Below are 25962 nucleotides of genomic sequence, written 5' to 3'. Positions count from 1 at the left end.
CACTATTGCCAGAAATTTTCCTATTTCATAATTCTTTGCACAAAGCTATTAGGTTTTCGGACACTTCAATTGTACCTTGTTTTCTATTTCATTATTTTCTAGCTTTTTCTTTATTATTGCCTTCCCTTGAATTTCTTTTCAACTTGCTCTGTTTTTCAATTTGTAAGTTGTTAAATGGTTATTTAATTTGTAATTTTCCTGCATTGTAAGCATTTAATAGTAAAATTTTAAGTGCAAATGACAAGTTGTTGTATGTGTGCAATAATTTCATTTTTTTAGTTCTAAGTAAAGTCCTGATTTCCATTATGATTACATTTATCTGCAGGGTTTTTTTCCAGTGTGTTGTTTACTTCCCAAATATATTTTGTATTTTGTTTTTCCTAGTTATCTTTTGCTGGTTGAATTCTAACTCATTCTTATCAGTGTCAGAAAAATTGGTGCAATCTGCCTACTTTGATGTAAATCCAGAACCACTTAAAATTTTTTGTTTAGCTTTTCAGAAACTAGGCAGATAGCAGCAATTCCGTGTGAAGGCAAGCTTGTTGATACACGTTCTCGAGAGATTTGCTTTCCTTCCTCTGCAAACCCAGCCTGTGATTATTACGTTCTCTGTGGTCTCTGGGCATTTCAGGGATGAAGGGTGGGACTCAGTATGTTGAACCGACCTTGAGCTAGGATTTAAGGTTGTGCTGTTTTAAAGGCTTAAGCTTTATTGCTAAGATGCATAAGTACCTCCTTGCTTGCTTCTCACTCTTGTGTTTTTTCCTTCTCTGTTTTGGCCCTGGTGACTTCTATTGTCTTCTGAGCTCAGCTGTCTATACAAAAAGCCACTTTATATTTAAACCAGTATCTCTCTGTATTTTGTATCACAAGGTTTCAAAAAAAATGTCTGCTCCATCATAATGCTGGATATGATTTTTTTTAATAGAATAAAACTCAGGGACAATGAAAACCACACTATAGCTTTGACTCATTCTGGTTTGAAGATGTATCTACGCTGTGAGGAACCTTCTCACTTAATTCTCGTGGTTCCAAAAGGGAAACCACACCTCAGAGCACTTTAGCCGCCATTCTTGGTGCCAACGGAAAACCTTTTATTATTATTTTACATAGAACTGAGAGCTCTGAGAGCACAACTTGACTTACAATTTCAATTGGTCCATGAAGTACACCGGAAGGTGCTAGAAGGTCTGAGAGGAAGGTTAAAGGGCATGCTAAAGAGACGATGAGGCAAATGTAGGCTTAGCAATGCCTACTTTGGCAATATATTGTTAAATGAGATTCTTGTGGAAAGTCTGACCTGTGTTGAAAGTTGAACTGAGTTACAACACATTAACCTTGTGCTGTGGACTATCCCATCCCTGTTATTTTTATAATATATTGGATTTTTCTGCCCAGTAGAAATATAATTCGTTCACAATTCTTCACATTGCTCCAAAAAGGAATATATTAAAATCATTTCATTTGTACTGGATCAACTGATAAATTCTTCTAGGCAGAAAGAGCCCTTCCCCTTTCAAACTGGAGACATTAAAATGTATTACATACTGTATTAAAACTCAAATTTATATAGTGTGACTCACAAAATAAGGCAAAAGGTTATGTTTTAAACAGAAGATACACAAACATCATATTTTATCTACCTACCTCTGTAACTATCCAGATTTTACAGCATCTATTGTCTTTCATACTAGAAAATATGAAGCTGGGATTGTATTGCAATGAATTCAATCTTGGCCACAAATGAGACAGTCTAACCTTTGCTTGACTTGCGTTATGGCTCTCCTAGGTTTCTGTGCTTATAATTTTTTTGGCTTGATAGTTTTTAATTTACATTTGAAATATAAATCTTAAAAGGTAATGTCATACGTACTGGATCTCTACAGAAATATTCACAGACTTTTATAATTAATGGATTTAATCCTCTTTAATGGAGTTTACTGTTTTACACATATCTTTTGAATTTTATACCAACATAGCAAGATGTTAATCTTTTCTTTATTGTCTCTCTTTTAAGATAAACTATGTAAGTGTTCTAAATGAAACCATTAGGACTTTTGGAAAAAAGAAGACTGATATTGATGTAGCATTTTAAACTAAGCAGTGAGCGTTAGCTAATATAAACTTTGGAGTTGTTAGGTCTTATGCTTTTCATAATAAATAAGAATTCTACAAAGATTCTCATTAGTTGCAACGATTATGAATAAAATTAAAAAGCAAATAAATTTTATATTTTTAAATTTTCTAATAAAATAATCTTTAAGAGAATTTAAAAATACAGGAAAGCATAAGAGTGATAAAATCATTTTCTCTGTAGAATTTCCCCTTAGTTGTTTTTTCCTTCGTGTATTATTTTAACTGACTGCTATCATCTATATGTAAAATTGAATGGCAATATAAAAAATGTTACCTGTAAGGAAGCATGTTTTAGCAGAATAGTGTAAAGACTCAATTTTAATTGCTATTTGATATTGCAAATATGCGCTAGACCAAAAGTGTATTTGTTCTCACTCAGCGATGTACTAGTAAATGTTAAACAACCAGCACTTCAAAGAAAAGAGCTGCCAACATGATGTCAGTGAGTGTGAACCTGGAGAGTTCACACATTCAACCCTCCGGAGCCAGACTGAGCCGGCTTCACGGTACCATAGCTATGAGACCCTTGGGTTGCTTTCAAATTTTTGCTATGAGAAATACATTGTATAGTGAATATCTTCCTGAAAGCACTTCAGTTTATGGGAATTTTCTGCAAAGAAGATTCAAAATAAAATGATTCCTCTTTGAAAGCCAAGTTGCTTTCCACAGGGTTATGTCAATAATAACAAGAAACTAGGAAATTATACTGATAAATAGCTACTAAAACTGCATATAATGTGTTGTTTTCTTCATTTTCTTTTGTTCTGAAATGCTACTGTGTTGGTAAAATTGGTAAATTGTGGAGACTTATTACCCTTGTCCTAAATTCTCACAACATTGACTTGTTTTGCTAGTTTTGTACTTAATGAAATATAACAAGATATATTCTTTGGTGTCCGGACGTTTTGATTCAACAGTGTTCGTGAGATTCTTCCATGATTTCATAGAAGCGTCATTATGTGATTCCACCACAATTAATTTATGCATTTTAACGTTGAGGAGCATTGGTACAGTTTCTTGTTAGGAGTATCATCATGACCATTTCTATGAACAAGCCAGTGCATGTCTTTTGATAAAAATATGCACTGTATGAAAATACGTTAGATATTTTTTATCTATTTTCATTACAATCAGTATAGTGTGTGTTTACTAGTAACAATTTTAATTTAAATTTTCCTAATAACAAATAAAATTGAGATACTTTTCATGTGTTATTGACCAAATGTGTATGGTATTGAGCAAGATATCTTTTCAAGCCTTTTGTCCAATTTTTTGCTTGGATTTTCTGACGTTCTTATCAATTCGTAGTAGTTATTTATATATATTCTGTTCTTTATATGTAGTTTTATATCTGTTTTATTCTGGATATTAGTCCTCATTCTACATATGCTTGGTAAATATCTTCTTGTACTTTTTACACTGCCTTATCACTCTCCTTGTGGCATCTTCAATGAATAAAATTCATAATTTTAACACAGGGCAGTTTTCTTTTGTGACTAATGCTTAATGCTTTTTGTATTCTATTTAAGAAATTTGTGTCACCTCCAAAGTCATTGCTATGATCTCCTATCTTTTCCTCTAAAAGCTTTATTGTTTTGCTATTCACATTTAGATCCACTATACATCTGGGATAGATTTGTAATTGTAGCGTAAGGTAGGAATCAAGGCACAATGTTCTCAAAAGGATAGTCAAAGACTCAGCAAAATTTATTGAAAAGGTCAAATTTTCTCTATAGAATTGTGGTGTCATGTATGTTAGAAGTCAGGATGTCTCCATGTTGGAATCTTTGTGTAGCCTCTCTATTTTGTTCCACTGCTCAGTTTATCCATCCTGTGCGTATAACACACAGCTTTAATTACTATAGAATATTAATATTTTTGATATCTCGTAGTGTAAATCTTCCAGGTTTGTTCATCTTCAAATTGTTTTGACTACTCACAGTCCTTTACATTTCCATGTATATTCTAGAATCAGCTTCACAAATTCTGGAAAATGAACCACATGAGATTATTAACAATACAACATTATTGAATGTTCGAATTCATACTTATGATACATCTCTCCAATTCCATAAGTCTAATTTCATTCATATCAATACCATTTTATTGTTTTCAATGCAGAGGTCTCATACGTCTTAGATTTATTCCTAAATTGTTCCTTTTTGATGCTATTGCAAATTTTGTTTTAAAAATCTTTTTCTATATTTTAAAAATCTATTTCTATATTTAAAAATCTATATAGTACTATATTTAAAAATCTATTTCTACATTTTAAAAATCTCATTTATATTTGTTCTTTGTTGACACATCGAAATATAATTATTTTTTGCATATTTATACACAAGTGATTTTGTGGATTGTATCCAGTGAACTTTCTAAATTCAGTTTGTCTGAGTTTTGATTTCACCACGGAGCCTGGCATATTATTGAGGGCTTAACAAATATTTGCTTATTTAAATTTATAATTCTGTGCTACTTAGCTCCCATTGTAAGTGGACATATTTGAGGATCTCAAGGTATCTAAAACCCTCATTGATGATGGCGGTTGTCACGGGTGGGATGAAATTTTGGCTCTCCTGTTACCCACTGGAATGAAGGGAAAAGTTTTAAAGTGGTCAAGCCTTTGTTGATATTATCTCTACAGACTGCCATTCCTCCATTTATTCAGAAAGAGAAACAGGGCACATTACCCCAGAGATTATGATAAATTGTTCAGCTGGCATCTAGCTTATTCCAACTTGGTTTCAGCCCCTTTTATTTAGTAACTAGCAAACACATAAGGACTCTTCATGACAATGAGCCAATATTTCTCATGTACTAGTTATATCTAGTTCTTGGCCTAGTCACAAGTTCATTAATATACAAAATATGCAATTTATTTATTCATTTATTTATATTCCACACACTTTCTCTTATAAAATAACTCACATTTCAAAGACAAAATGTGTTTTATATTTCATAACAAAAATGAGATTTTCTTTTTTGAGGAAGATTAGCCCTGAGCTAACATTGGTGCCCATCTTCCTCTACTTTATATGTGGGATGCCTGCCACAGCATGGCTTGATAAGCAGTGCATAGGTCTGTGCCCAAGATCCAAACCAGCGAACCCTGGGCCGCTGAAGCAGAGTGTGTGAACTTAACCACTATGCCATTTCTTGGCCCCCCAAAAATGAGATTTTTAATTGTGCAAAAAGCATTGTCAATTGGAGTATTAATTAGATGAAAAGAATTATTTTTCATTTTTTAAAAATAACCCTGTAAGATCTTGAGGATCTCAATAATAAATAGACTGTAAATCCCTTACTAATGTGGTATGATATGTGTAATTAAATGTAGGTCCTTGTGACTTTCTGAGGAAAAGGGACACATTCAGTGACGGACTATAATTGTTTACTGCTTTCAAGGCCACAAGAGTCTAAGTTTCCTGTAATCAACTTCATTTTTAACTGAAGAACCCTGTCCAAATATAATTACTTTGAATTTGAAATCACATTAGATATAAGACAAAGGGAGAATTAATGAAACTCTAATTCAAAAGCATGGCTACACTTCACCACTTCTCTATTGGTATCTAATTATTTTCTGCTGGTGGAACAAGGACAGAGTAAATTCCATCTTTTTTGGGTACTAAGACTTTACAACACACTGTACAGATTCTCTCTGCGGAGCACCAATGCCGGGTCTTCAATTTGAATACGAAAAGACGGAGTTTTCATGAGTTGGGTGTATTATCATGAAAATATAAAATGCAAAGTCATTCCAGTCAACTTTTAGTGCATGTTAAAATACATTTCAATTATAAGTTTACAGAAAAATCACAGTTTTCTTTTTAATACCCTTCACTCCCATGGACAAAATGTATTTTGAAACTTTAATTTAGTCTGTCTTGTCTTTCTCCTAATGTAATTTTCTAATTATGTATACTTATGCACGTAAGGTGAAAATGGACGCTCATCTTTCACTTCCATCAACCCTCACCCAACACCCCCCCACAAAGTTTTTATCATTTTTTTACAATTTTATACCTTTTGGAGACTGATAGAGATTTGAAAGCCTTGGTTTTCATGTTCAAGAGCAAAACATTTTAGAGAAAAGAGGTTTTTGTACTCTAGAAATCTTGACATAAAATAAAGAACAGAAGCCTGAAGGAGGTAGTTATAAGTCCGCAAACATTAGATTGAAGAAATACATGAAATTACTGTTTTCCTACAAGACAAAAAGACAAAACCCATTTGGGGGATGGAAAAAGAAGATTCATATCTAGGCAAGCAGAGATAGAAGAGATGTGTTTTTTTAAAAAAGATTTTATTTTTTTAAAGATTGGCACCCGAGCTATGGCCAATCTTTTTTTTTCATCTTCTTCTTCTCCCCAAAGCCCACCAGTACCTAGTTGTATATTGGAGTTGTAGGTCCTTCTGGCTCTGCTATATGGGACGCCACCTCAGCATGGCTTGATGAGCAGTGCTAGGTCTGCGCCCAGGATCGCAACTGGTGAAACCCTGGGCTGCCAAAGTGGAGCATGAGAACTTAACCACTGAGCCACAGGGCTGGCCCCCAAAAAGACTTAATTTTTTTAGAGTAGTTTTAGGTTCACAGCAAAATTAAGAGGACAATACGGAGATTTCCCATATGTCTCCTACCCCTACACATGAACTGCCACAGCCATTATCAACATCCCCCACCAGAGTGGTGCATTTGTTACAATTGAGGAACCTGCATTCACACAGCATAATCACCCCAAATTTGTAGTTTACATGGGGTTCACTCTTGGTCTTGTACACTCTATGGGTTTGGACAAGTACATAGTGACATGTACCCATCAATACAGTATCATACCGAATATTCTCACCGACTGAAGAGTCCTCTATGCTCCACCTATTCCTCCCTCTGCTCATTCCTTCCAACCTCTGGCAACCACTGATCTTTTTACTGTCTCCACAGTTTGCCTTTTCCCGAATTTTCCTATGGTTGGAATCATCCAGTATGTAGCCTTTTTCAGATTGGCTTCTTTCACTTAGTAATATGCATCTAAGATTCCTCCACGTCTTTTCATGGCTTGATAGCTCATTTATTTTTACTGCTGCATAATAGTCCATTGTCTGATGTATCGCAGTTTATTTATCTATTCCCCTACTGAAGGATATTTTGGTTGCTTCCAAGTTTTGATGATTATGAATAAATCTGCCATAAACATCCATACCCAGGTTTTTGTGTGCACACAAATTTTTAACTCCTTTGGGTAAATATGAAGAAGTGTGACTGCTGGATAACATGGTAGGAGTATGTTCAGTTTTGTGAGAAATTGCGCAACAGTCCTCCAAAGTGATGGTGCTTGTTTTTAAGAAGGTTCCCATATCCTTTCTCTCCTAGGTTCAAAACTTGAAGGCATATTGTGAGGTTGTATGATAGAACACCAAACGACTTTAAACAGATTTTCAAACCAGAGGAGATTTGAGACTCTCTTCCCTGGATGTAGTCTGTGGAGACTAAAAATCTGTTAGAGAAGCCTGTACTCAGAAAGGCCAAGAACTATAGATGGCCTGACTTCAGGCCAACAGAGGGCTTTGCAATCTGGTGTGAAGAGACAGCCAAGAATGCCTGAGCCATGCAGAGGACACAGCAATGCTGGAAAGGGTGGTAAATTTGCAGTGTCCTAGATCTGGACAAGGAGATTGCAGAGAGGACATATCTACTGATTGGAAGCTGTGGCAAGATAGCCAGCATCAGCAGTGGATGCCAGCACAGACACCAAGGGCAGAGGAAGCAACGTCCTTCACAGTGAGTACCAGAGAGAACAGTGTTATCATCAACCAGAATGCCTCCTAAACCAAAACTCGATGATAGAAAGCTTTCCTTCATCTTGAACTTCAATTAGTTACCTTAAGGACAGAGAAAGAAAGAGGGAGAGATTGAAAGTGATGATTTTGACCATTGACCCAAAGAAAGTAAGTTTAAAACCATATATGAACAGGTAACCTAAAATTAGCGAGGTACGGGGGGCTGACAGCATGTTCACTTATAGGAAATAATTGAAGTACCTTTAAGTCCTTGGCATGGTAACCAAATACTCTTCACTGTGTGGCCAATACTAACTGTCCAGTGTCATTTTTCATATCTTTGCTGGCAATCATTCATAGTATGTGCATAGCACATTGAACTACGTGTCCACTGAATAGGCTGGAAAGATGAAATCACACAAAAGAGAGAAACTAAAATAAAAAATAAGCAAAAAAAATGCCACCACCACCATGAACAAAAATGTGCTGCTAGAGGTCATGACATCCAGGAATGTGTGAAGTGCAAGGAGGCCTGTTTTTGTGCTGGTATCATGCTGTTTGGATTACTATAGCTTTGTACTGTATTTTGAAGTCAGGGATTGTGATACCTCCAGCTTTGTTCTTTTTCACAGGATTGCTGAAGCTATTTGGGGTCTTTTGTTGTTCCATATAAATTTTTGGATTCTTTGGTCTATTTCTGTGAAGAATATTATTGGGATTCTGATTGGGATTGCATTGAATCTGTAGATTGCTTTATGTAACGTGGACGTTTTAACTATGTTTATTCTTCCAGTCCATGAGCATGGAATATCTTTCCATTTCTTTATGTCATCTGGGATTTCTTTGAGTAATGTCTTATCATTTTCAGTGTATGGGTCTTTCACCTCCTTGGTTAAATTTAGTCCTGGATATTCTATTCTTCATGTTGTGATTACAAATGGTATTGTATTCTTGAGATCTCTTTGTGTTCATTATTAGAGTGCAGAAATTCAACTGATTTTTGTAAGTTGATTTCATACCTGGCAACTTTGCTATAGTTATCTGTTATTTCTAATAGTTTTCTGGTGTCTTCTTTAGGGTTTTCTATATATAGGATCATGTCCACAAACAGTGAGAGTTTCACTTCTTCTTTTCCAATTTGGATACATTTTATTTCTTTTCCTTGCCTAATTGTTCTGGCCCAAACCTCCAGTACTATGTTGAACAGAGAGTGGGCACCCTTGTCTAGTTTCTGTTCTCAGGGGCATGATTTTCAGTTTTTCACTATTGAGTGTGATGTTGGCTGTGGGTTTATCATACATGGCCTTCATTATGTTAAGGTACTTTCTTTCTATACCTATTTTATTAAGAGTTTTTTTTTTTTATCATAAATGGATGTTGGATCTTGTCAAATGCTCTTTCTGAATCTGTTGAGATGATCATGTTATTTTTATTCCTCAATTTGTTAATGTGGTGTATCACATTGATTGATTTGTGGATGTTGAAATGTCCCTGCATCCATGATATAAATCCCACTTGATCATGGTATATGACCCTTTTAATGTATTGCTCTGTTCAGTTTGCCAATATTTTGTAGAGGATTTTTGTGTCTATCTTCATCAACGATATCGGCCTGTAATTTTCCTTCTTCGTGTTGTCTTTGTCTGGTTTTGGTATCCGGGTGATATTGGCATTTCAAAGGTGACTATCACAACCTAGGGGAGAAATGAGAACGTGGACGAGGGAAGAAGCTGGCACTGATCTTTGGTAAGACAGGGAAACTAGGAAGAGCAGTGAATTTAGTGTAAAGGACCAGGAGTTTTGTTTTCACACTGTTGAGATTGTATTTAAGACACACAGTGGGGTAGTGATAAATAGTGCACACTCTGGAATCAGAGAGCCTGGGAGCAAATCCTTGCTCCATCACCTCTTGGATACAAACCCTTGGTAATCTACTTAACCCCCATTTTCCCCAGTGGGTGCTATGTGAGTGTGCTGTGAGGATTCAATGAAACGATGCATGCAAGTTTTTGCAAAGTGCCTGGAACATAATAAGCATTCTATACGTGTTAGCTGTTATAGCAGTGGAGATGATGAGAATGATTCTAGTACTGATGATTATAATTTAAGCCAGAAAACAAGTTAAGAAATTGGAGGTATGGGTTTGGATGTGGATTCGAACTAGAGGGTTAAAATACGTGCTGTGTGATTTGAATTTATTCAGAAAGAAAATTGTTCAGAAAAGTATAAATATATGTTTGAAAAGTATATATATATAAATACATATCCTCAGGAACTTCAAGGCCCATCAAGTGAGCAGAGCTCTCCCTCTTAGCATAGCCAAAAACACTTGATGCCCAATGGATAGGATCAACTGGCTCTTAAACAGTATTGTGGGGAGGGAGCATCAAGTCACTCTTTTTAGGCATCTGGCCTTGGCTTAGTGGCTCAATAAATTAAATAAACTGAAATAATGAGTGTAATAATAGATCACTTCAAAATAAACTTCAATAAACATCCACCATAGTACATTGCACCCATCTGCCTATGCGGACATTGGGTTACATTTTGTTGTATTTCCAGGGTGTGAGTATCATTCTTTAATCTAGCATTTGTGACTGTCATAGTTCTCATGGTTATGAAAGTAAAGTAATTATGTGATCATGTGGACATTTGAATTTAAATTTATTGACCCTGTTTTCAATATAGTTTTCCAAACAAAAATTAAAAGCAATATTTGTGCAAATTATAGATGTAGAGTTAAAACTATGTGACAAAAATAAATCTATGTATACTATTTTCTCTTAGTTCTTCCTAAATTTTTGATCACTAAAGCATCATGATTGAACAACACAAGAAATGTGGAAGAGTGTTTTTTAATAACCAGTCTTTGTATGACCTTTTCCAAATTTCCCTGAGGTAATGTGCTCATCTATTTCTAAATTAAGTTTTCCTATGTTGCATTCTTAATTATGAGAGGAATTTGAATGTTTTATTTCTTATAATACTTTCTCTTTTTTAATCTGATATATCACACTTTGAGGCGTGTAATGACCTAGAGCTACTCAAAAATAAAGCAGTACAGTAATGCACACTTAATAATGAGAGATTTCAGTAGCTTATTAGACTTTGGAGAGTCATGTTTCAAAAATCAGAGAGTGTACCTACGTGTAGTCAGTTGGAAAATAGGACGTAAAATAGAATGTAGAGTCTGGTATAGTTAATCTATATTTTTATGCAACTTATCTTTACATAAGACCATGTTAAATGTCTCCAGTACAAAAAATACGGGAATAAAGTTAGACCAATAACTACATCTGATAAGGAAATGTCTATTTAATTGGTAACTCAGGTTAACTCGGTAAAGTAAAGGTGGTCCTTCCACGTTTTCACAGAATCATTTGATTGTTTGAATAAGGTAACTCATCTCTTGGGAAATTTAGTCATTGTTGTTTACGGGCAGAGGACTTCCGGAATATGTTGTGGAATCTGAGTGAGAAAGAAGTTTATTGGACAGACAATTGCAGGACGCAAAATGTTTCTGAATGTTAAGGTAAGACGAAAAGAGTCCCATCATAAATTAATGAGATAAGAACACACAACTCTTTCTTACGCTCACCCAGATTTATGTCACTACTGGTCTGAATGTTAATTATTGTATACTTTTCTTATCTTCACCACAAATAGCACATTGCCACTAGGCAGATAAATCATAGATATAATTTTGAATAAAAAAATGAATGTGATTTCAAGAAAAGTAATGTAAGTGTTAGTATAACCCAATTTGTTCCGCTAAAACAGATGCTTGATAAAGAATTACCTTCAAGGATATTATTAGGTAGAGTTCTACAGAGAAACAGAACCAACAGGATGAGGTTTGCATTGCAGTTTGAACTCAAAGCCATCTGCTGCCAGCGTTCCTTCTTGCTTTGCAGGGAGAGGGTCAGCCATTGTTCTATTAAGACCTTCAACTGATTGGATGAGGCCCACCCATATTATTGAGAGGAATCTGCTTCACTCAAAGTCTATCCATTTAAATGTTAACCTCATCCAAATATCAGCTTCACAAAAATGCCCAGGATGATGTCTGACCTAATAGCTGGGCTTTACGGCCCAGTCAAGTTGACAGAAAGCTTGTGAAATTTTCATCTTATGCAGATAGGATGAGAATAAAATTCTACGCTTTTTATAAGCTATGCTGTTTGTGTTGAGGTAAAAGATGCACCATTATTCATGAGTGGGAAAGCATTTCATCTACTAGTCTGCTCTGATTACATGAACTTTATTTCTTTTTATTAAATATTTTGGAACGATATAAACTTTGTATTTATTCTCAAGCTTTAAATAAAATGTAATTGTCCAGAAAGTACAAAATGTATGTAAAGCTTGTATAAAATTTAAAGAATAATTATGACATTAAAATAATCTAAAGAGTTCTATAAAGATATTTTTGAAGCTTAGTAAATAAAGATAAGAAAAGTAAAATACATGAAGAATTAAAACGAAAATCAAAAGGAGTCAAGAGAAAAATCAAAGCAATAAATCTTACTCACTTATATTAACTAGTTGTTATATTGATCCTGCATGACAAAAATTATCAATTACTTATGAAGATGTCACAGAGAGTAAAATATAAAGGGAAAAGAAATAATTACTTGTACAGTAGTAAATAACACAGAAATCTGCCAGATAGGAATGTCAAATGTGTAGGAAATGAAAAAAATATGTTCTCAGTAGAATAGAATATAAAGTAGTAACCAAAATGCCAGATAAAAAAGTAAAATAATAAATACAACAAAGGCTAAACGTTTGAGAAAAATAATAAGCATTTACCTAAGTTAAAAGACAAATGAATAATATATTCATTTTGCTTAAGATTTTCATGACTCATCTTGAATTCAATATTAGGAGTTTCCATAGGAAAGCATTGGTGTTATGTTTTGATCCCTTGCATAGCTTAGGTGACATTTGGAACGCAGTGGAGTATTGAAGAAAATGCATGTTTATTTGAATTGAATAAATCACAACAAAACAAATATGTCAGGAAAGTGCCATGGGAAATGGATGGATGGCCTTACTCAAAGCAATGTCATTTTAACAAAAGAACAATACCATCTTGTTGCAAATAGGATTAGCTATATGGTAGAAAGCACAAGTAGAAAAGTTTAACATAGTAAAATCAAAGCCTAATTTGAACATCATGGAGTGATCTGCACAAATGAGAGTTTAGAAAAATATATGTTTGACTTACAGCCATTCACAAAAGAGTCCATATCAAATGCATCATTGACATATTTTCAAGAACCTTTACTATAGGGTATTGAAATGAAAATAGTAACAGTAAAAGTATCTTAAAAATTTGATGAAGTAATTATATAAAATATTTATAGGGGAATAATAGTAGAAATATATAATTTATATGTAATTTATATTTAGTTTTACATTAAAACCAAAATACTGAAGAAAAATATTCTGAACATGATTTAGTGATTAAAATAAATAGTAAACACGACTACTATAAAAAATCAAAATAACAAGTGTTGGTGAGGATATGGGGAAATTGGAACACATCTACTGGTGGGAATGCAAAATGGTGCAGTCGCTATGGAAACCAGTATGGTAGTCCTTCAAAAAGGAAATTAGAATTACCATATGATCCAGCAATTCTGCTTGTTGGTATATACCCCCAAAGAGTTGAAATCAAGGTCTCAAAGAGATATTTGTACACCCATGTTCATAGCAGCATTGTTCCCAATAGCCAAAAGGTGGAAGCAACCCAAGTGTCCAATGATGAACGAATAGATAAACAAAATATTATATATACACACAATGTAATATTATTCAGTTTTATAAAGGAAGGAATTTTTTTGACATGTGATATAACATGGATGAACCTTGAGGATATTATGGTATGTGAAATAAGCCACAAAAAGACAGTGTATGATTCTACTTATCTGTCTAAAGATTTATCTGTGATAATACTAATAGATTAATCCAAATTAATTGAATAATTATTGAAAAAATAATATTTCAGGGACTAAAACTTTATATTATATTTTCTATATGACTTACTAATTTTACTATTAATTCAGAGAAACCCTGTTTAATCAGCTTGCCTTGATTTGGATGTTAATGTACTGACTTCTATTTAGAAAAATGGCTCTTATTTATTAGCAAAATAGTGATAAAAACAAATCCTAACATGCATAAAACACCTGTAAAAAATCACAAAATTGGGTGAAAATAACTTTAGACATTCTAAAATAATTAATAGCTTTGTCAGATGACCTAATTGTGTAAAATATGAATTATTAATTATTTCTAGCAAAACCAAAATAAATCCATAGCATAAAAGTGTTAGAAAACTTTACTTCAAACAATTTCAAACATAAACTTGAGTATTGGCTGTAAGTAGTTGATCTGAGATTAAACCTACAAATAAAAATGAAATCAGTGGGGCCAGCCTGATGGCGCAGTAGTTAAGTTCACACATTCTGCTTCTGCGGCCCTGGGTTCGCTGGTTCAGATCCCAGGTGCTGACCTACACACTACTTGGCATGCCATGCTGTGGCAGGTGTCCCACACATAAGGTAGAGGAAGGTGGACCTGGATGTTAGCTCAGGGCCCATCTTCCTCAGCAAAAAAGAAGAGGAATGGCAGCAGATGTTAGCTCAGGCTAAAATCTTCCTCAAAAAAAAAAAAAAATGAAATCAGTGAGTCAAGAGAAAACTGAACAATTGGTGCAAAAGTCTAATTTGCTCACTATATAGCAACCATTAACTACTGTCTATGTAAACTAAGAGCATTTCATACAAAATAGCAAAATTCAGATCTATGAATTGGAGATCGACATAGTATAACAAATTCATAAACCAAATTAAAAATGTATAACAGAACATACACCATGAGTATAACAAGAATAAATCAAACAGAATTACTTAATTTATTTATGATGTTTTAAAACCACATTATGGAAAGTACATTATACAGACTACAGTTGTCTTAATCTGCATGGAAAATACATAGCACATGTATTTTTATGGAGAATAAATAAGATATTGCTTGAGAAGAATTGTAAGAACATTGAATTATGAGAAGACATTTACATTTACACTTGATTTGAGGAGTTTTCACTTAGGAAAATCCACTCATCCTTCTTTTATTCTTTGCAAATGATAGGAACATAAGGGAGAAGTAAATAGTTGGAGCTCAGGGAAATAAAACTGCTCTGAACGACAATATAATGATGGATACACGTCATCATAGACTTGAAATCTGTAGAATGTACAACACGAAGAATGAAATCTTAAGTAAATTATCAACTTAGTACATAACAGCATATCCAAAATGTAACCTTATTTTAGTAATGCTTTGTATTTAAAATTTATATTGTGTAATATTGACATAGAAATTTATTTTTGTTAGTGTCCTTGTATGAAATCATTTTCATTCGTTTGCAAACTGTATCTCTCTCACCACATCTATCATCTATTTATCTATCATCTATCTGCATATGCACTTCATATTAATAGCACTGGTTTTTAAATTCATTTTAGTAATTCCAGATGAAAATATTTATCTTTTACCTCAACAGTTTTATTCATATACATTAAATATAACATTTGATATGTATCAAGTACAATGTGCCATCTTATTTTGAGTTTTCTTTTTAGCCAGTCTATACTGCATTTGTTTTATCTTCCAATTCTTCCCCTTTCTTGGGTTGATATCCACTATTATATTGCCATTGAGGACTGAGGCTGCCATATGTGAAATTTGGAGGAGCACAAAGCACCCAATATCATTTAGTCATTATGATTTTATGATTCCCAGACTCCTTAAGAAAAACTCTTAAAAAATAATTTTTTTGTTCACTCAATCAACAATAATTAATTGAGTACCTACTATATAGTAGACATTATTTTAGATCTTAGGAATACAAACAGGTAGCCTCTTTATCTTCAAAGACTCTCAACTCTTTTAGAGAGAAAATCAGTATCTCCTGAAATAAAACACATGAGTGGTCTGTTATTTTCTATGTTCCTAATTATATGTGAACTGCAAATATTTTTCAGCCTAATAAAGTTTCCAAAATGAGAAACTTCAAGTTGGAAGACATGATCAGTTGCGCGTGAGTAACCCATTGGTCTGGAGCAGCAAATATTGTTCTTACTTTAGTGCATAATAAAAATTATTGAAGACTTTATATTTTAGAGTGGTTTTATGTTCACAGCAAAATGGAGCAGAAAATACAGAGAGCTCCCATTTGCCTCTTGCCTCACACATGCACAAGCTTCCATTCTATCAATATTCGCCACCAGAGCAGTTCATTAGTTACAATCCATGAACCTACATCGACACATCATTATAACTAAAGATCATAGTTTACATTAGCGTTCACTGTTAATGCTGTACATTCTGTGGGTTTTGACAAATGTGTAATGACATATGTCTACCACTGTAGTTTCATACAGAATAGTTTCATTGACCTAAAAATCCTCTGTGCTCTATCTATTCAACCCTCCTTCCTCAGTAACTCCTAGCAACCACTGATTTCTTTTCACTTGTTTTGCTTTTTCCAGAACATGTATAGTTGGAATCCCACAGTTTGTAAGATCTTCAGATTGGCTTTTTTTACCTAGTAATACGCATCAAAGGTTCCTCAACGTCTTGTCATGATTTTATAGCTCATTTCTTTTTGGGGCTAAATAATATTCCATTGTCTGGATGTACCCACTTTATATTCATTCACCTCCTAAAGGACAGTTTGATTCCTCCAAAGTTTTGGAAACTAGGAATAAAGGTACTGTAAATATCCATGAGCAGTTTTTTGTGTGGACATAAGTTTTCAGCTCCTTTAGGTAAATAACAAGGAGTGCAATGATTGGGTCTTGTGGTAACAATATGTTCAGTTTTATAAGAAGCTGCTGAACCGCCCTCCAAAGTTGCTGTACCATTTTGCATTCCCACCAGCAATGAACAAGAGACCTCTTGGTCCACATCTTCCCAGCATTTGGTGTTGTCAGTGTTTTGAATTTTGGACACGCTAATAGGTGTGTATTGTTATCTCATCGCTGTAATTTGCAATTCCCCAGTAACATCTGATGTGGAGCATCTTTTCATATGCTTATTTGCCCTCTCTAGATCTTCTTTGCTGAACTGTTTGTTCAAATATCTTGCCCAGTTTTTAATGGGGTTGTTTGTTTTCTTGTTAAGTTTTAAGAGTTCATTCATATTTTGAATACCAGTCCGTTATTAGATATGTCATTGGCAAATATTTTCTCCCAGTCTCTCACTTGTCTTTTCATTTTCTTATTAGTGTCCTTCTCAGACCGGAAGTTTTTAATTTTAATAAAATCCAACCTATCATTGTTTTTCTTTCACAGATTGGACTTTTGATGTTGTATCTATAAAGGAATCACCAAATTCAAGGTCATGTAAATTTTCTCTATGCTACCTTCCAGGAGTTTTATATTTTACATTTAAGGAAAATTTTGTATTAATTTTTGTGAAAGGTATAAAGTATGAGTCTAGATTCATTTTTTATTGCATATGGATGTCTATCCGTTCCAGCATCATTTGTTGAAAAGATCCAGCTCCTTCAGTACGTAGTGGCTACATTCTATAGTTCCTTTGTGTATAATCCTTTTCCTCTCTTAGCAGATCTAGAACTCCCCCAAATAAGTTATATTTTGGTTTGGTGGCTAGGAAGGGAAGTGACGTAGATTTCAAGGGGGCAGACATTTTCTTTCAAAGCAAAATCATTTCATAAAGATATGAAACAAAAATATTTTAAAATGTATTTTTCAATGTCTAAACCTCAAAAACATAAGGAACATTTTGGCAGATAAAACAGTAAACATCTTTAATTAAAGCCTGTAGATTTTTACATCTTTCATTTTATAAATGTATTATGCAAATGTTAATTTTTTTATATATTGAAATTTTTCTTTTAAAAAACACCATTAAACAAAATTAATGTCATGGGAGACTATAAAAATAAGAAGATTTAAAAAGATATTCTGTATTTTCCATGTGTGAATTTAAACATTTTCTAAACTTAGTCACTGAAGTTGCTAACTGCAGACTCCTCCACTTCATTGGCTCATAAAAACATTCATTTGCATTTGTTTCAGGGAACCAAAAACTCTACCATTGATGTGTCTTCCAGAACTTGCCAGGGCTCTGTCACAGGTGTTAATGTGGAGATAATTAACAGAAGATATTATGCTGAATATGTGGCCAAATGAAATCTTCTAGGATTCAGAAAGAGGAAAGCTTCTCAAGAATTTAAGTTAATTTTAACCTTTTCAATTTAAGACTAAATTACTAGATGAAATCTCTTTTGCTTTAGCTTGGTTATATGTGTTCGGTCCTGCTTAGGTGTAGCAAATGCTCAATTCTATGGTTCCTAACTGTCTTTGTCCTTTTCTATCACTTAATATAAATAAGGGGCCACTATCCTCTCCTGGTCTACAAGTATAGGCTTTATATTAATTCCTTCCACCTTTCCTCTCTACCCCTTGAAATTAACTACATGCTCTTCTCTGCTCTCACGGTAACAGATATTTATCATTTTACTTTACTTGCCACAAGAATTTCTCTCTTTCTTTCCTCTACCATACGAATTATATTAGGAATGAAAATTATATCTCTATTTCTGTAACTTGAGAAGTCCCAGAGACATAGTGGGAGAGGGATACTCAGGAGCTTTTTTTCTTTTTGGTTTTCTTTTTTTTTTTAATCAAGTAAGTGTATATTTGATTCCAAACTATAGATAAATATATCTTTATCTTTGTAAGTAGAAGAGTTAGATACTTGGATTTGGGAGCAAGCTAGTGTGGGGGACATGTTTTACTCACCAAACCCGCTCTCCATCCCTTTCCACCTTGTTCTTCTCCCTGAGAAGCTGACCTATATGGTCCCTATGAACTCTCACTTTTTATTGGGATTGGCCAGAGTTACCAGCAGGAAATCCAAGGAAAGGTAAGAAGAGCATGTCATTGAATTCATTTCCCTAACTTCACACTTTTGAGGTTGTCTTGAACTTGTGTCCTCTGACTAAAGATCACTGATCCTCTCTAGGTGGTGACTCTATATGATGTTCTCTTCCTTTCCCTTTCCTTATGCATTAAGGCTCAGGGGGTGTTGACAGCTTTACTAGAGCTATTCTTTGGTTCTTATGCTAAATGAATCCTTCTTGAATGTTCTGGTTTGAGCATGCCATCTGTTCTCCACTAGGGTAAAGACAGGTGAAACAAAAAAGGTTCAATGAAATGTGATAACTATATCAAGAACACAAGAGAGTGAGCAGCAACATTAAAAACAATTCTTAAACATCTACAAAAACCACAAATAGCAGTATATTTCATGATGTGAAACTTGAAGTTTTCCTTCTAAGATCAGTACCAAGGCAAGAATTTTCTCTGTCACTACTGCATCTCAACATCTTACTAGAAGTCTTAGCAATCATAATACTACAAGAAAAGGAAATAAAAGGTTCACAGATTGGGAAGGAAGAAATCAAACTGTCTTTCTTCACTGGTTAAATGATTGTCTATGTAGAAAATTCAACAGAATCACCAAAAAAATTCTTGGAACTAAGAAGTAATTATAACAAGTTTGTAAGATATGTAGTTAATATACAAAAGACAGTTATTTCTCTGTATACCAGCAATGAAAAAGTGGAATTTGAAATTAAAAATACATTAGCATTTACATTAGAAATCAAAAACTGAGATATTTTGGTATAAATCTAACAAAATATGTACAAGATCTGTTTAAGAAAAACTACAAAACCCTGATAAAATATGTCAAAGAAGAAATAAATAAGTGGAGAGGTAGTCCGTGTTCATAGATAGATAAGTCAGTATTGTCAAGAAGTCAGTTCTTCCCAAATTGATTTATAGATTCAATGCACTCCTAATCAAAATTACAGCAAGTTATTTTGTGACTACCAAGAAATTGATCCTAAAATTTATGTGAAGAGGCAAAAAAATTAGAGAAGACCACACAATATTTATGGAGAAGAACAAAGTCAGAGACCTGACATTGCCCAACTTCAAGACTTACTGTAAAACTATAGTAATAGACACAGTGTGATATTGGTGAGAGAACAAATTGATCAATGGCATAGAACAAGAGTCTGGAAATAGACCACATAATTATAGACAATTGATCTTTGACAAAGGAGCAAAGGTAATACGATGGAGCAAAGATAATCTTTTCAACAATACTGAGGGAACAATGGAACACCCACATGCAAAAAACCGAATCTAAACACAAAGTTTATACCCTTCATAAAAATTAACACAAAATGGATCATTGACTGAACGTAAAATGCAAAATCATAAAACTCCAAGGTAATTACATAGGCGAAAACCTAATGAAGTTGGGTATGGTGATGACTTTTTAAATAAAACACCAAAGGCACAATCCATGAAAGAAATAATTGATAAACTAGACTTCCTTAAAATTGAAAAATTGGGCTCTGAACAATTAAGACAGTAGTTGTTGGGAGAATAGACATATGCATTTTCCTATAATGATGAAAGCTGTTTTTGTATTGATGGTGGTAATCTGACATCATACTTTGGTCTTTGTTGACATGTCTTATTTTTAGAGGTTTTCAAAAGGATTTTTTGTCATACTTTAATTATATTAGAATGTTACTTTAATTTTATTGGAATATCATTTAAAATGTTCTGCTGTTTGGGTGCAACCTAACAATAATCCTCATTACAATTCAGTCTCTAAAACTAAAATTCACATTTGGTGGTGATTCAGCCATAACAATCTGAACTTATGATGTAATTTTTTTTCTCATTCTATAGTAAGGTTAAAATTTAAAAAAATTTTTTTTCTTCTGATTACTAAGGAAAAGATTTTTGAGTTAATGTAATTACATGTATCCACACTCTTTTCCCAATTGTCTAATTGTAGTAACTATATAGAACATTATTATTAAAGCATATGAAAAAAATAGCCTCTATTTTAGATGAAATAAATTTATGAAATTTATGATATAAGAGAACATGTAAATATTAATGTATTTTTACTATTTACCCTATAACTATTTAGGAATATATAGATAGCTAGGGAATAACTTAAAAATGATACTTGTTTTAATTCATATTTTAATATAGATAACAATGTTACATAAACTGAAAAAGAGAAAACAGTGAAGGAGCATTTCAACTGTGGAAATACATCACATAAAGATCAAGAACGGGGGGCCCGGCTCCATGGCCCAGTGGTTAAGTTCGCGTGCTCCGCTGCAGTGGCCCAGGGTTCTGATCCTGGGCTGGGACATGGCACCGCTCGTCAGGCCACATGGAGGAGGCGTCCCATATCCCTCAACTAGAAGGACCTGCAACTAAGATATACAACTATGTACGGTGGGGCGGGGGGGGAGGGGTTGGGCAATAAAGCAGAAAAAAAAATTTGGCAACAGTTGTTAGCCCAGGTGCCAATCCTTTAAAAAAAAAAAAGATCAAGGACAAGCAGTAAGTCAGAAGTATTCACGTATTTATGGTTAGAATTGAGACCTATATATAACAATAAGGAAATATAAGGGTTACAAAGACTGTTGATAACCATGATGCTGATGTGAAAGAAAACACAAGTATTACAGCATATGTTTCAGTAAAAATAAAAAAGGTATTAAGGCAGATGAATATGCTCGCTTTGAAAGTTTTCAATAAATAGCTATGACTTAAGCATTTATCTTTTCATAAAAGTGACCTGGTAAGATTTTTTTTTTTGGTCTAGAGTTTAAGGCTCATTACAGGCAAAAATCTTTTTTGGACATACTACAACTAATGGAAGAAGTCGAAGAGTATTGTTTTAGCTATGTGGAAGCAACTGATTATTTTAACCAAAAAGTAAACTTTCATTGAGTTCTCAGAAATCACCAACTCTATTTCTTATAATGTGACTCTAAATATGAAGGAATTTATTAGAGTTTTATGCCTCCTCAAAGTATTTTCAAAATTTGAAGGGTCATATTTAAATTATATATTAACTTCAGAAGAATTATATAAGCTGCTTGAAATACATTCTTTTCTTCTGATGGGGCTTAAAGCAAATAACATGGTTATGCCATTGGGAAATTGGTTATATTATAATAATAATAAATATACTATTTAGAGAACATTTATTTCACTACTTTGTGATGTATTGGCATAAAAAACTTGTTTCGTTGAAATTTCGGATTTACAGCTTTACACATAAACGACCCTTTCATTCAATGCCTTAACACCTGATTTTGAAGTAATGATTTGTGAAAATCTATAAAGTATATGAATCTCAGCAAGGTATTAGTTAATTAATATAGTTAATAATGTACTTATTTTGTAGGTTATATATAACAGGTATTGTTGTAGATATTTGTCATACACAAACACATACAATGTGTGGAAAACAATGTAATAAACAAATAAAATAATGTCAAATATGGATAAGAGCTGCAAAGAAAAAAAATGAATAGACGAAAATAAAATTTATCTTCCAAACTAGGAAAACTTGACAGGTAATGTGTTAGCTAAAATTTTTTGAGTATATAGTTTTCTAATATAATGTATTGCCAGAAAAGTAGCTTTTAATATATTAATAGAAGTAAAATACTTCTATTTACAAATTATTTAATAGGTTCATTCAAAGTTTATTTTTAAAAATAAATTTAACTCTAAAATTAGCATACATTCATGAACAAAGTAAGAGAATATTTATATTGATTATCTGAAATAACGTATAACATAGTGGTAAAAGTATCCTTACATTCTCATATTTTACATTCTCATATTTTAATAAATTTTTAGTTAGATTTGTGTCATACACTATAGTCACTACTTTTTCTTTTTTATTTCAATACGTATTTTTTAAAGATTTAATTTGAAAAATTATTTAAAACATGGCTTTAAATCTCTTTTGAAGCTTCATATTATGATTTATAAATTTGAAATTGTTGACTGCAGTTGTTTCTTACCATAAATCATAATATTTTTTAATTGAAAAAATATTTACTCTAGGTTTGAAGAAATAATTGTAAAGATGGCACAGATTCTTTAAAAAACAAAATAATCTCTATTATTTTTATATTGAAATGTCTAAACATTTCAACCCAAATATATTCACACATACTATTTTTTCTTACCTCCATTCAGAACTCCTTTCTTAGAAAAAGTGTTTTATACAGCAAAACTTCTCAAGCATGTTTACTATATATTATTCTTTTGAATGTTTCACTAAATTTAAATGTTGCAATATCATAGGTCTTCTCCAAATCGTCCCTATCTCATACATATTCAAAGCTTCAATATGGTATACATTTTTTAAAAATTGGTACTTGTCAGGTATAATGTCAGTAAGATGATGGAATAGGAAAGCTTAAATCCTACCTCCCTTATGGAGACCTGAAATTATGGACAATATATAGACCACATGGCTCTGTGAGCAATCCAACAACTAGTTAAGAGGTTCCTGTCCCCCAGGCGAGTACAAAGCTAACCTTATCAAAGCCAGAGAGAAAAGTTTGTGGCTCTCTTTCCCGAGTCCTTCCTCCCATCACAGCACAGCCTGATTGAGAGGAAATCTCCAACTCGTATTCTTCTTGGGGAGGGAAAAAAATAAAACATACATCTAACATTCTAATATTTAAGGGGGCTACCTGAGGGACCAGTAGCTATCTTGCCTAAATCCAAGCACTGACAGGAATGGGAGTGCTAGATTGGGGTTGCAGTGTCACAGAAAAACACCAGGTGTCTGGAGCTGATGAATACAATAATTGAATTGAAAAATTCCACTAGGGGGATTCGACAGTAGAATTGACTAGGCAGAAGAAAGAATTGGCAAACTCAAAGACAGAAGTTTTTATTTATTTATTTATTTTTTTAAAGATTTTATTTTTTTCCTTTTTCTCCCCAAGGCCCCCCCGTATATAGTTGTATATTCTTCGTTGTGGACCTTCTAGTTGTGGCATGTGGGACGCTGCCTCAGCGTGGTTTGATGAGCAGTGCCACGTCCGCGCCTAGGATTCGAACCAACGAAACACTGGGCCACCTGCAGCGGAGCGCGTGAACTTAACCACTCGGCCACGGGGCCAGCCCCAAAGACAGGAGTTTTTAAATTAGTGGGACAATTAAGAAAAAAAGAAAAGAATGAAGAAAACTTAAAGGATTTATCCAATACCAACCAGCAGAAAAGCAAACATATTATGGGAGTCCTGGAAAGAGAAGAAGGAAATGGACAGAGAAGCTATTTGAAGAAATAATGGCTGGAAACTTTCCAAATCTGAGGAGAGAGATGAACGATTAAAGAGGCTCAAAGAACTACACCTAGGAAAAATCCAGAAAGATAAATACCAAGACACAAAATAATGTGTCAACGGTCATAAACAAGGAGACAATTATGAAAGCATTAGGACAAGTGACTCATCAAGTATAAGGGAACTGCTGTAGGGTTGCCAGTGGGTTTCTTAGCTTGAAATATACCTCCCCATGTGCTGGAAAAAAGAATGCCTACCAAGAATACTGTATTTAGCAAAACCATCCTTTAAAAATGAAGGAAAATTTACGATGATACCAGATAAGCAAAAACTGAGGGAATTCATCTCCTCTAAACCTGTCGTATAAGAAATACTGAAGGGGCTCCTTCAGAGTGAAACAAAAGGGATGATAAATAATAACATAAAACCATATGAAAATATAAAACTCCCTGGTAAAGGTAAATATATAGACAAATACAGAATTCTGTAGTATATAATGTAGGAGTTTAAATCACTTTGAAACCTGGTGTAAAAATTAAAATACAAAAGAATAAAAAGTAATTATAAATCTATGTTAATGGACACTCAATACAAGAAGAGATAATTTGTGCTATCAGTAACATAAAGTAGAAGGACACAAATATAAAGGAGCATAGTTTTTATAAGCAGTTGAAGTTATCAGTTTGAAATAGATCATTATAACTTTAAGATGTGTTATATATTGCACCGGTTACCACAAAGAAAACATTTATGAAATATTCACAAAGAGAAATGAGAAGGGCATCAAAACATATGGCTACAAAAAAACAAAAACAATGAAACACAAAAGAAGGCAGCAAGGAAAGAGAGGAAGAACAGAAAAGCTACCAGATGTGCAGAAAACAACAAAATGGCAATATTAAGTCTTTCCCTAACAGTAATTATTTTGAATGGAAATGGACTAAATGCTCCAATTAAAAGACACAGATTGGCTGAATCAATAAAGAAATGAGATACAACTATATGCTGTCCACATGAGACTCATTTTAGAACTGAGGACACGTGTAGGCTGAAAGTGAAAGGATAGAAAAAGTTATTACATGCAAACAGGAACCTAATGAGAACGAGTAATTATAGTTATATCAGACAAAACAGAGTCAGACAAAAATTGTCACGAGACAAAGAAAAACATTATGTAATGATAAAAGGATCAATTTACAGTGAAGTTAAAACAATTATAAACATATATGTACCTAACATTAGAGTTCCCTAATATATGAAGCAAACACTGACAGAACTGAAGGGAGAAATAGCAATACAATAATAGTAGGATTCTTCAATACCTCACTTTCAGTTATGCATAGAACAACGAGAAATAAGGTAAATGAGGAAACACAGGACTTAACGCTATCAATCTTGTGAATCAAAAGAAACATGCAGAATACTCCATCCAACAACAACAGAATACATATTCTTCTCAAGAGCACATGGAACATTCTCCAAGATAGACCACATATTAGGCCACAAAATCAGTCTTAACAAATTTAAGAAGGTTGAAATTATACAAATGATCTTATCCAAACACAATGGAATGAAACTAGAAATCCATAGAAGAAAGAAAAGAGGAAAATCCACAAACACGTAAAAATTAATTTTAGTTCTCTGAGGGAACTAACGAGTCAAAGAAGAAATCACAAGGAAATTAGAAAACATCTGAGGACAAATGAAAATTAAAATACAACATACCAAAATGTATAGGATACAGCAAAAGCAATATTAGAGGGAAGTTTATAGCAGTAAACACATTATAAGAAAGATCTCTAATC

The sequence above is a fragment of the Equus quagga genome, chromosome 12, assembly GCF_021613505.1.
Source record: "Equus quagga isolate Etosha38 chromosome 12, UCLA_HA_Equagga_1.0, whole genome shotgun sequence".
NCBI lineage: Eukaryota > Metazoa > Chordata > Mammalia > Perissodactyla > Equidae > Equus > Equus quagga.
The sequence above is the reverse complement of the archived record's forward strand: the minus strand, read 5'-3'. Positions refer to the sequence as shown.